The 8538-nt window shown below is 45.1% G+C and overlaps 1 protein-coding gene and 2 long non-coding RNA genes across 5 annotated transcripts in view; 1 reads left to right on the top strand and 2 right to left on the bottom strand.

Moving 5' to 3' along the window:
* The window catches only part of LOC116186254, a 441761-nt gene that overhangs the window by 32116 nt on the left and 401107 nt on the right, over nucleotides 1-8538 (bottom strand). The window lies entirely within an intron of this gene.
* LOC102670773 (SAGA-associated factor 29) overlaps nucleotides 1-8538 on the top strand; it is a 93275-nt gene that overhangs the window by 57820 nt on the left and 26917 nt on the right. Inside the window, exon 2 of one of the 3 annotated variants that reach the window (XM_031512917.1) lies at nucleotides 4397-4483. The exons of the other annotated variants lie outside the window; for them this stretch is intronic. The gene's annotated coding sequence lies outside the window, so the exon portion shown is untranslated. The remainder of the gene's footprint in view (nucleotides 1-4396; nucleotides 4484-8538) is intronic. 3 annotated transcript variants of the gene reach the window in all.
* Nucleotides 3534-7821, bottom strand: LOC116186257. The gene is made up of 2 exons (XR_004151216.1): nucleotides 6834-7821; nucleotides 3534-6793 (listed from the first exon to the last, which is right to left on the bottom strand). It is a non-coding gene; the product is annotated as an uncharacterized LOC116186257 (long non-coding RNA).

Below are 8538 nucleotides of genomic sequence, written 5' to 3'. Positions count from 1 at the left end.
CGTCCGTAAGCCCCGAGCACCACCTCTCTTCCGAGGCCGTGCGTCTCTCGCCACCATCGTTGCCCCCTCTCCCTCCCCCTCTTTTTATTTGATAAGAGTGGATCCAGCTCGAGGCAATTTTCACGGTCTCCGCGGCCGCACGAAACATCGTTTTCGTCTTAAACGAAATAACGACCGACCATCCCCCTTATTCTTTCCCCTTTCGAACGAAACCGGCGAATATTTTATGATTATCGTGCCCCCCTCCTTCGCGAAACATTCTTCCAATTCCCCGAAGGAGGAAGGTGAGGGATAATTTGTCGATTTTCGAAGGGTTTCTCGGGAGAAATCGTTTTTCACGATCTCCTCTGTCCGAAGAGGCGTTCTGTACGTTCGCTTCTCGGTGTTGGAGCGAGTTGGACGCACCCCTCCCCTCGCGAGAAACTTTGTTAAAGCGGTGTACACGCGTCGAATCTTAAGCCTCGAATCTGCGCGGCGAACGTGGTTGCAGGTGGTGATCGAAGGTGAATCCTGGCCACGAAATCGACCACCCTCGTATCCGAGATCACCGCCACGAGATACACATTCAACGTTTTGACAACGATTAATCGGACGGCTACGTTTCTTTTCGTGGCGCGAAAAACGATTTTTCTCAATGGCGGCGCACGTATCGCGATATCCGGTGGCCGGATGCGAGTGCAGCTGACTTTGAAAAATTCCAACCCGTTCTTTCGGTAATTTAAAACTTCTAAAGCCCATTATCAGCGACGATTATGATGAAAAGATATCGGATTTGCACCTGCTGCGCCGATCCCGCCACTGCCCTGTTCTCCCCAGTCAACGCAGAACGAGGAATGGGGAGTATCTTTTGCGGCCTCTTTACACCGCGAGAGAGAAACGAGGTGTGGAATATTTACGATCGTTCTATATAGAACCCCCATTGAATCTCCGTCGAAACGACGATTCTATCATTCGCCTCAATCTCAAGTCCTCCTCCGTCGAACACGTATTTTTCATTTTTGAAGAATCTGTTTATCTGTCATCGAAAACGGAAACGTGTAAATTCTCTTTGTAACGTGTAAAGAATTTACGTGCGTCACATCCTTTTTTCCAACGTTCCAAGCAAGAATAAAACAGCGATTAAAATAATTTATGAAGAACTGTGCTGTTTCGCCGAGCACCTCGTCGCACGATTTCGACAAAAAAGCTTCAGAACGCGAGAAAGCGACACTTCAAGTTCGGTTAAGAGCCTCGAGGCTAACTGGAGCCGCAACCCTCCCTCCCCTTCCCGTATCTGGAAAAAGTTGGCGGCGGATAAAAGTTTGAGCAGTAACTCGGACGGACGTTAACTTTCCCCGAAATATATCCAGGAGCGATAGTTGTTTCTGGTCACGATAAACGCCAGTGTACGTCGAGTGCAGTTTCTTTTTCGCGGAAAGAAGGGGGACGGGAGGCGGAAAATTTCATCGCTGGCCGATAGGCGATTCACCATCGCGCAATCGGTTCAATTTCAATTCGATTCGAGTTAGCTTCGTCATTAGGGATCGTGGTGTGTATACGGACAGAGAGAGAGATGCGATAAGGAAACGAGAGAGAGAAAGAGAGAGAGAGAGAGACTCGAACGCGAAGGTCAGGTTTGCGCTGACCGCAAGTCGTCGGCGCCGTAATAATGAGTTACGCCGATTGCGAGTAGCGCCGCGGCTTTATTCGCGGCCTTGGATCACGGAATTCGGAGGGATTACACGTGGCGGTGTAAAAACACCACGTGCACGCGAGCGATACACCGATGCGCAAACAGATGCATCGCGAGATTGCTCCCCCGGCGTGGGATGAGGAACAGGCATGGATAGGAATACGATCGAAGATCGATCTCGGGAACCGTTCAACCTTCGCATTTTAAATTGAATTTAAAATAATAAAACGCATGAAATAGATTTTCTCTATGGATGTTTGAATAGTATGATGTAATGGTAATCGTGGAATTTGTTAAAAAAGAATTTGTCTGTCCAACTTATGCTTCGATCTTAATCATTCGTAATAATTTATATAAGTTCATATACGTAATGGTATCTACGGTAAAAATTAATTTGTGAAAACGAAAAGGCAATTCGTATAAAGGGATATCATAGTTTAATCATAGTTCATTTCTCGAATTATATCTAACGCGTTACATCTTTATTTCCATTCATATTAAACGTGTAATTAGAATTATTACTAATTCAAATAGTAATAGTTCATTCCAATAAGATATATTAATAAAATACTATTCAAAAATAAAATTCAAAAATAATTAAAGGAAAAAGCGTGAATAACGTAACATTAATATAAAATTTGAAATAGCGCGAAATAGTTTGCTAAAGGTTAGCGGCGGCAAGCATCGCAAACCACGTGGCGCCGACGTCTATGAAGTTTCATCGGAATTGGTAATTAAAACTTGATGAAGTTTCCCTCGTTCGGGAACAACGGTGGAAACAACGGTTGGAAACGGCGGTCATTAAACGGAGCGGCAAGATGTTTAAGTACTGCGCGCAGATTTTGAACCGGCTACCGTGTGCATCACTTTTCGAGGAGGATCGAGCCAGGGTAACCGTCGGCCAATCATGAATCACGGAAACCCGTAACTTCTGGCTGCAGTCGATCATTAACAGTGGCCATTGTTAGCTGTGCCGGGAATGGGTATCTTGATGGCAACGGCCAAAATCAATAAAGCGATCTCGTGGACCGATAAACCGCCCGCACACGTTTCATAGACAATAGCTGCCATTCTCACCGGGTCGGATCGTGATGCAGCCAGTAGGTATATACCCTGTGTTCGTCGAGTGGCCCAATTATGATTCTCCTCGCTAGAGAGAGAGGGAGGGAGAGAGGGAGAGAGTACAAGACTAGAGAGTTGTTGGAATCCGACCGTATCGCTACCGTTGACGCGCCGCCTTTTCCTCTCACTGTTTCCAAGGAAATTCCTCCTTAGTAGAAGCGGTTGTGTTACAACCGTGTTACAAGACGTCGTGATTGCAGATAATCAGATATTAAGGCTTAACACAAGATTCAATGTAAATGGGAATCTGGAAAGAGGTCGGGGAGGGAGGGCACGCGAAAGGGTAGCAGAACACCGATAACTTAATAGGTAACGACCGAGCGTGCCCATTGAAATTGAGACGATAAATCTCGAATATCGTACTTAGAGACAAGCCGATCTTCAGGTGCAACCGATAACGTCCAGGGGTACCGCGATTATGCGTGCACCGCTTTACGGAGAGGGAGAACGAGAGGCCGGGACAGGAGATAAATTAAAGGCGGTCGACGTTGGTTACCCGATAAAGTTCTCCGCCCCCTCAATTTCCGCGTCTCCCCCGGTTAATTTCGTATGCGTGCCACACCGGGACAGAACACGACGGGATTTATTAGGTGAAATTAGCGGGGAACTTCTAATCTATTTGCCTCCGAGCTTTATTATATAATACCCGCTCCTCGATTCCTCTTTCTCCGATTCTCGTTTTCTGTATCTGTATTTTTGCCAACCGCGTTGCTCGGGTCAGGAATCGAAGAGATCTTCTTTCTGTAATTTTTGAACAAAATCTTGGAATACGTTGGATTGATTCGCTCGACCTGAAACTCGGTTACTCGGCAGTAATAAGGAGAGAAGGTTACTTCATATTCCTGCGCTTATTCCTCCCATTTTTGATCCGGGGAGATATGGAAATAACATCATGATAGTGCAACTTGAATTATGGAAGTTGGAGGAATTTGAAGAATGCATGCGTTCAAACGAACCTGTCTGATACAATGGAGAAAGAAGCATCTCGTTAAAACGGAATGTTCCTAAACGCAGCAAGGAGATTGTAGAAATGGGTAATATTGCGGCGATGAAATATTCACTTCGACTCCTGCACCCGATCCCTCGCGAGTAAAATATTCGGAACGACCACGGAATGAATAGCATCGCGTCAAAATATTTTATTCCAGTTTCTCATCTCTTTCCATCGTGTTCTCTCTCTTTTTTTCTTTTTTTTTTTATTTTTTTTATTTTTTATTTTTTTCCTTCAACCACGATAACGCCTCCACGAAATTCAATGAATCACAGTGCGCTTCATTGCGGATATCTTGGCAAGCATTCCAAGCCTTGGTCGTTCAAAAACGCGAAATTCCACGACGCTCTTCCCTTCTAGATACCCATCGTGTGTCCCTTTTTTCTCGATCACTGCTCGTTTTTCCACCATCTCGCCGTTTACTCGCGAACGGATCGCTAGAAAATATCCCGTAAACGTTCGCTGCTAATAAAACCGGCTGCACTGCTCTGGGAATGTCACCCATTGCAATAGCACTTACGTTCGACCAGTAACAACGGTCTTCTTGTATCCTCGTGTTCTTTTATTTATTTATTTATTTATTATTTTTTTTCTTTTTTTTTTTTTTTTAGGTAATAATTTTCGCCCACCCGATGACAGTAATTCCCTTGTGAACAGACACGGCCACCATTTCCCTCGTGAAACTTTACGAGATCGAGGTATAACCAGGTGGATGGAGTCATCGAACTCGATAATATCGGTGGCTTATCAGTTTGCAGCGATCGTTGATTATAATATAATCAATTTATCGTATTCCGCGAGCAAATGAATTTATAATAATTTTATTTTTACGGATAATAAGTAAGGGATTGATTTATTGTAGATCTTTCTTTTGCTTAAGACAAGTACTCAAGACTTTGTTACGATAAGGAAAGGGTAATCGTTAAAAGTCCTAATAATCTCACTGTCTCTAAGTTTACAGAGAAAACAGCCTATAACTTTTTTAACAAGATACTTACAGTACAACTTTTAACCTCTAACATATTCTCGTTGAAAGAAACTATTTTAAAGAATTAAAAGTTCAGAAATGGAAATTGAAAAATTAAATGGAGATTTAAGTTTGAAAATTGATGTATTAAATTTTCGCGCACAAGCAGATGCTAAAAGAATCGTGAATCACTCGTGTTAAGGCATAATCGATTTTCACTAAATTGCACAGCCACTCCTCTTCGTCATCGGTTTAATAGAGGAGAGGGAGAGGGAGGGCCGTTCTTTTGTCCAACGATTTTCACGCTCGTTTCGAAAATTATTCTTTGGAAAATTATTATTCGTTGCAACTCGGACGGTTGATCCACAGAGAGATGTTTACGAAATCCGAATATCATTGTTTCGTAATTATTTAACCGCTCGTGGCCTCCCATCAACGGTCTAAGTGTCGAGGAAATTACACCGAAGTAGCACCCACGTTTAAGCGCGTAATATCGCGTTCGCCGCATTCTTCCACCTCTTTTCGACTGCCTACGTGGTAATAACACTCCTCGCGAGATTGAAATTCAAGCGAGATCAAAGTTTCACGAATCGCTCTCTTGCCCTCTCATGGCGACCGACCAGTTCACGCGGAGGACCTATCATTCCATTTTTACATCACGCGTTGGGAATAATAAATGTTAGAAAGTAAAATAATGTGCAGCGAAACGTTAACGCATATAAATCTTCTACCGAGAGAGACAACTCTGTTCTTTCGTCGATAATACACTGGTTACTATTACCAACGTTAATTCGATATCACGAGTCGTTCGATATCGTTCCGGCAAAACTCGTTTTTCTTTAAAATCAAGCGTAAAAATAAGGATTCCAAAACCAGTACTGAAACTCGATAATTTATAATCCTCGTTTCCACTTCTTCCAACTGTTTCGCTTTATTCTAACCTTAATCGTCCTCCTTCCATTATGGGCCGTAAATAACGCACTTCCATTTGGAACAAGAATCTCGTGAAAATTAACAGAGCTGAACTCGCGATAATGGTACCAAACATCGAGATCTCCCTGCTTCAAAAGAGCAGAGATACCGAAAGCCCGTGTTGCCCCAATTTACCCTTAACGAATCGTACCACGGAAACACAGGAAAACGCAACGCAGCGAGTGAATCGCGAGTTGAAATTTTCCTTAAACCAGGCCAAGAGAATCGCGTTACCGAACCAACAAGCGTATCCAGTTAATCGTAGCCACGGCGTGCTCTATAGTCCAGAAACGAATCCTCTCCAATTGCTCGCTCGGGGTGTGCCCATGTATCAAACTTACCTCCGGCATTCCCGATGTTACGTGTGCCGAATCCAAGAGGTAAAGAGAGAGATAGATAGAGAGAGAAAGAGAGAGAGAGAGAGAGAGAGAGAGAGAAGGGTGACTCAACAAATAGTAGCAGGGACGGTTTAACATTTGCCGTGCCATCGTTTGCGTCTAAATGGTATTTGTCTAATTTACTCCGACGTGAAGACGGACGAAGACGTAGATGGGAGGAAGATGAGGGAGAGACGGAGTTAGGGACGGTGGCCGGTAGATTTAATACCGCTTTGAAGTGTATCGAGTCAACCGGGTCTCACGAGCAGACGTCCTCGAGATTCTCGAAACGGTTCGGTTCTCTAAACATAATTAACAATCACCCAAGATCTATCAAACAGGCCGGAAATTAGTGTACACAGAGTGGAGCTCGTGGCGATTGCCGTGTCCTCGTGACCCCTTGCCTCCAACCCTTTCGAGCTTCGCATTTACACGTCGAAACGTTCAAGTGGCGCGGGTGTATACACCACTCGAAATACTCCCGTACGGATCCGAGATAATCAAGCATACGTCCAAACGTGTACACCTTTTTTCACCTCTATTTTCGAAGCGATAATTACCCTCCCGTTCGATATCGAGCCTGGAATTGCTCCCTCAACATATTTCTCCGATGGGTAGTGGCTCGTGTCGCGCCTAAGAAAGAATCGAACGTGTCGTTCCCCCTGGCTTTGAAATTCTCGCGAGAACCACCACTATCATCACCACCACCATCACCACCATCATCACCATCACCATTCTCGAGCCGATGGAATCGGGATTTTACGAGCGCGCATAAAATTCCGGCGTCGGACATCGGGATCGAATCGAACTCCGGAGGAATATAATTTCCATTAACACCGTGCTCGAGGATCTCGCGCGCGAGATATACGGTACGGCGTGGAGGGTGAAAAGCGGGAATTCTGTCTCGTGATGCTCGTTCGAAAGTCTTCCATCGTATGTACACGTTTCGCATAACAGAAATTCTCGTCATAAATTGGCGGCCGTGTATCGACGCGGGCCCTGATAGATGACTCATGACGGATACAGAGAGTTGGAAACTCCGTGCTCGCGGCCAGTTATTGCGCTTGCTCGAGTGTTGGTGTACACGCAGACGGCGTGGCTCGGCGAGCATGCCGGGTAAGTACGTCTGAATGAGATATCTCGAGCGGCATTAATTTGCCAGGATCGAATCGAGTTCGAGGCTTCCGCTTCGCTCCGCGCCGTGAATGATATCTCATACCTGATCGAACGGTCTGCCCTCCGCCGCACGACACACGCGCACACAAGCGCGTTCGTACATCACACACGCGAGCTCATTAAGTCGCGACTCGTTCGAGAGAAGCGAATCGCTCTCTCTAAGCGCGCGCCTCTCGAGTCGCCGCGAGGACGGCAATAAATACGTCCCGCTGATGGACGCGGATTGCGGGGACAGTTCTGTATCAAGCTGGTTGCCGATCGACTTGGTGCGCCGCTGGAATAGGAGCGTGGAAATAATTTATTTATAATCCTGAGTCTACTAGAGCTCGTCGCTCGACGGTGGAATTCCGCTTTCATGTATCGCGAGTTGCAACTCCAGCGAGTCCAAGGAAAGTGGGTTATGCTCGACTTCTTCCAGTTTCGAAACGGCTAGTTCTTCTCTTTCTCTTTGAGAGAGTCTTGATTGAAATCTTTCCATGGAATATTTGCTTATTAGTCGAAGGATTGCGAGATGATCTTGATTAATTGAGGTTTCAATCAGACGACAGGAGGTTTAGAGAAAAGATCAAGTTTAACGGTTAATGATGGTCGAGAGATGAGAAAAATATTAAGAATTTTTTTTTTAATAAGCGCATAAAGTACATACATAAATATTTTTCGAACCGGTAAACATTTGTAGTTCTTTCAATTATACAGGTTTATCGATCGAACACCTCGAAGTCGCAGTAATTACCGAAAGCGCGGTCACATTTTAATTATGCAGCGGCGCTCGTTAATTTCCCCTTACCCTACTCCTCCTCCCCCCTTAGAACAAACAAACTTTGCACGCCAACGTAAATTATAAAATTTTCCCCAGTTTTAAAGTGGTTCGGGCGCAATCAACTGCACCGCGCGTCTGTCGTTCCACGGTATATGTATTTATATATATATATACATAACGAATTTCGTTGCGAAAGTAAATCCCACGGTAGGAGCGGGGCCGCTCGATCGAAACCGAGCGATGGAACGTGTTCGAGCAACGATAAGAACAAACGAGAGATCGATCCGTATAAATCCGTATCTATCGGTCGGAATTTCGCGCGGGAACACGGGCAAAAAGGAACACGGTTGCGAAATAAACGTAACCTTTTCTAAGCGCGATATTTCTTGCGCCGTTCTTCCCCTCCCTTTCTTCTCCTTTTCCTCCTGATCGTCGCGAGATGCGAGCTCCTTTGAAAGAGAGATCGAGGAAAATAGGAGCCGCAAGAAGTGTATATGGATG

The sequence above is a fragment of the Apis dorsata genome, unplaced genomic scaffold (genome assembly GCF_000469605.1).
Source record: "Apis dorsata unplaced genomic scaffold, Apis dorsata 1.3 scaffold_527, whole genome shotgun sequence".
Taxonomy (NCBI): domain Eukaryota; kingdom Metazoa; phylum Arthropoda; class Insecta; order Hymenoptera; family Apidae; genus Apis; species Apis dorsata.
Note: the sequence above shows the minus strand (reverse complement) of the source record. Positions and strands in the feature narration are given on the sequence as shown.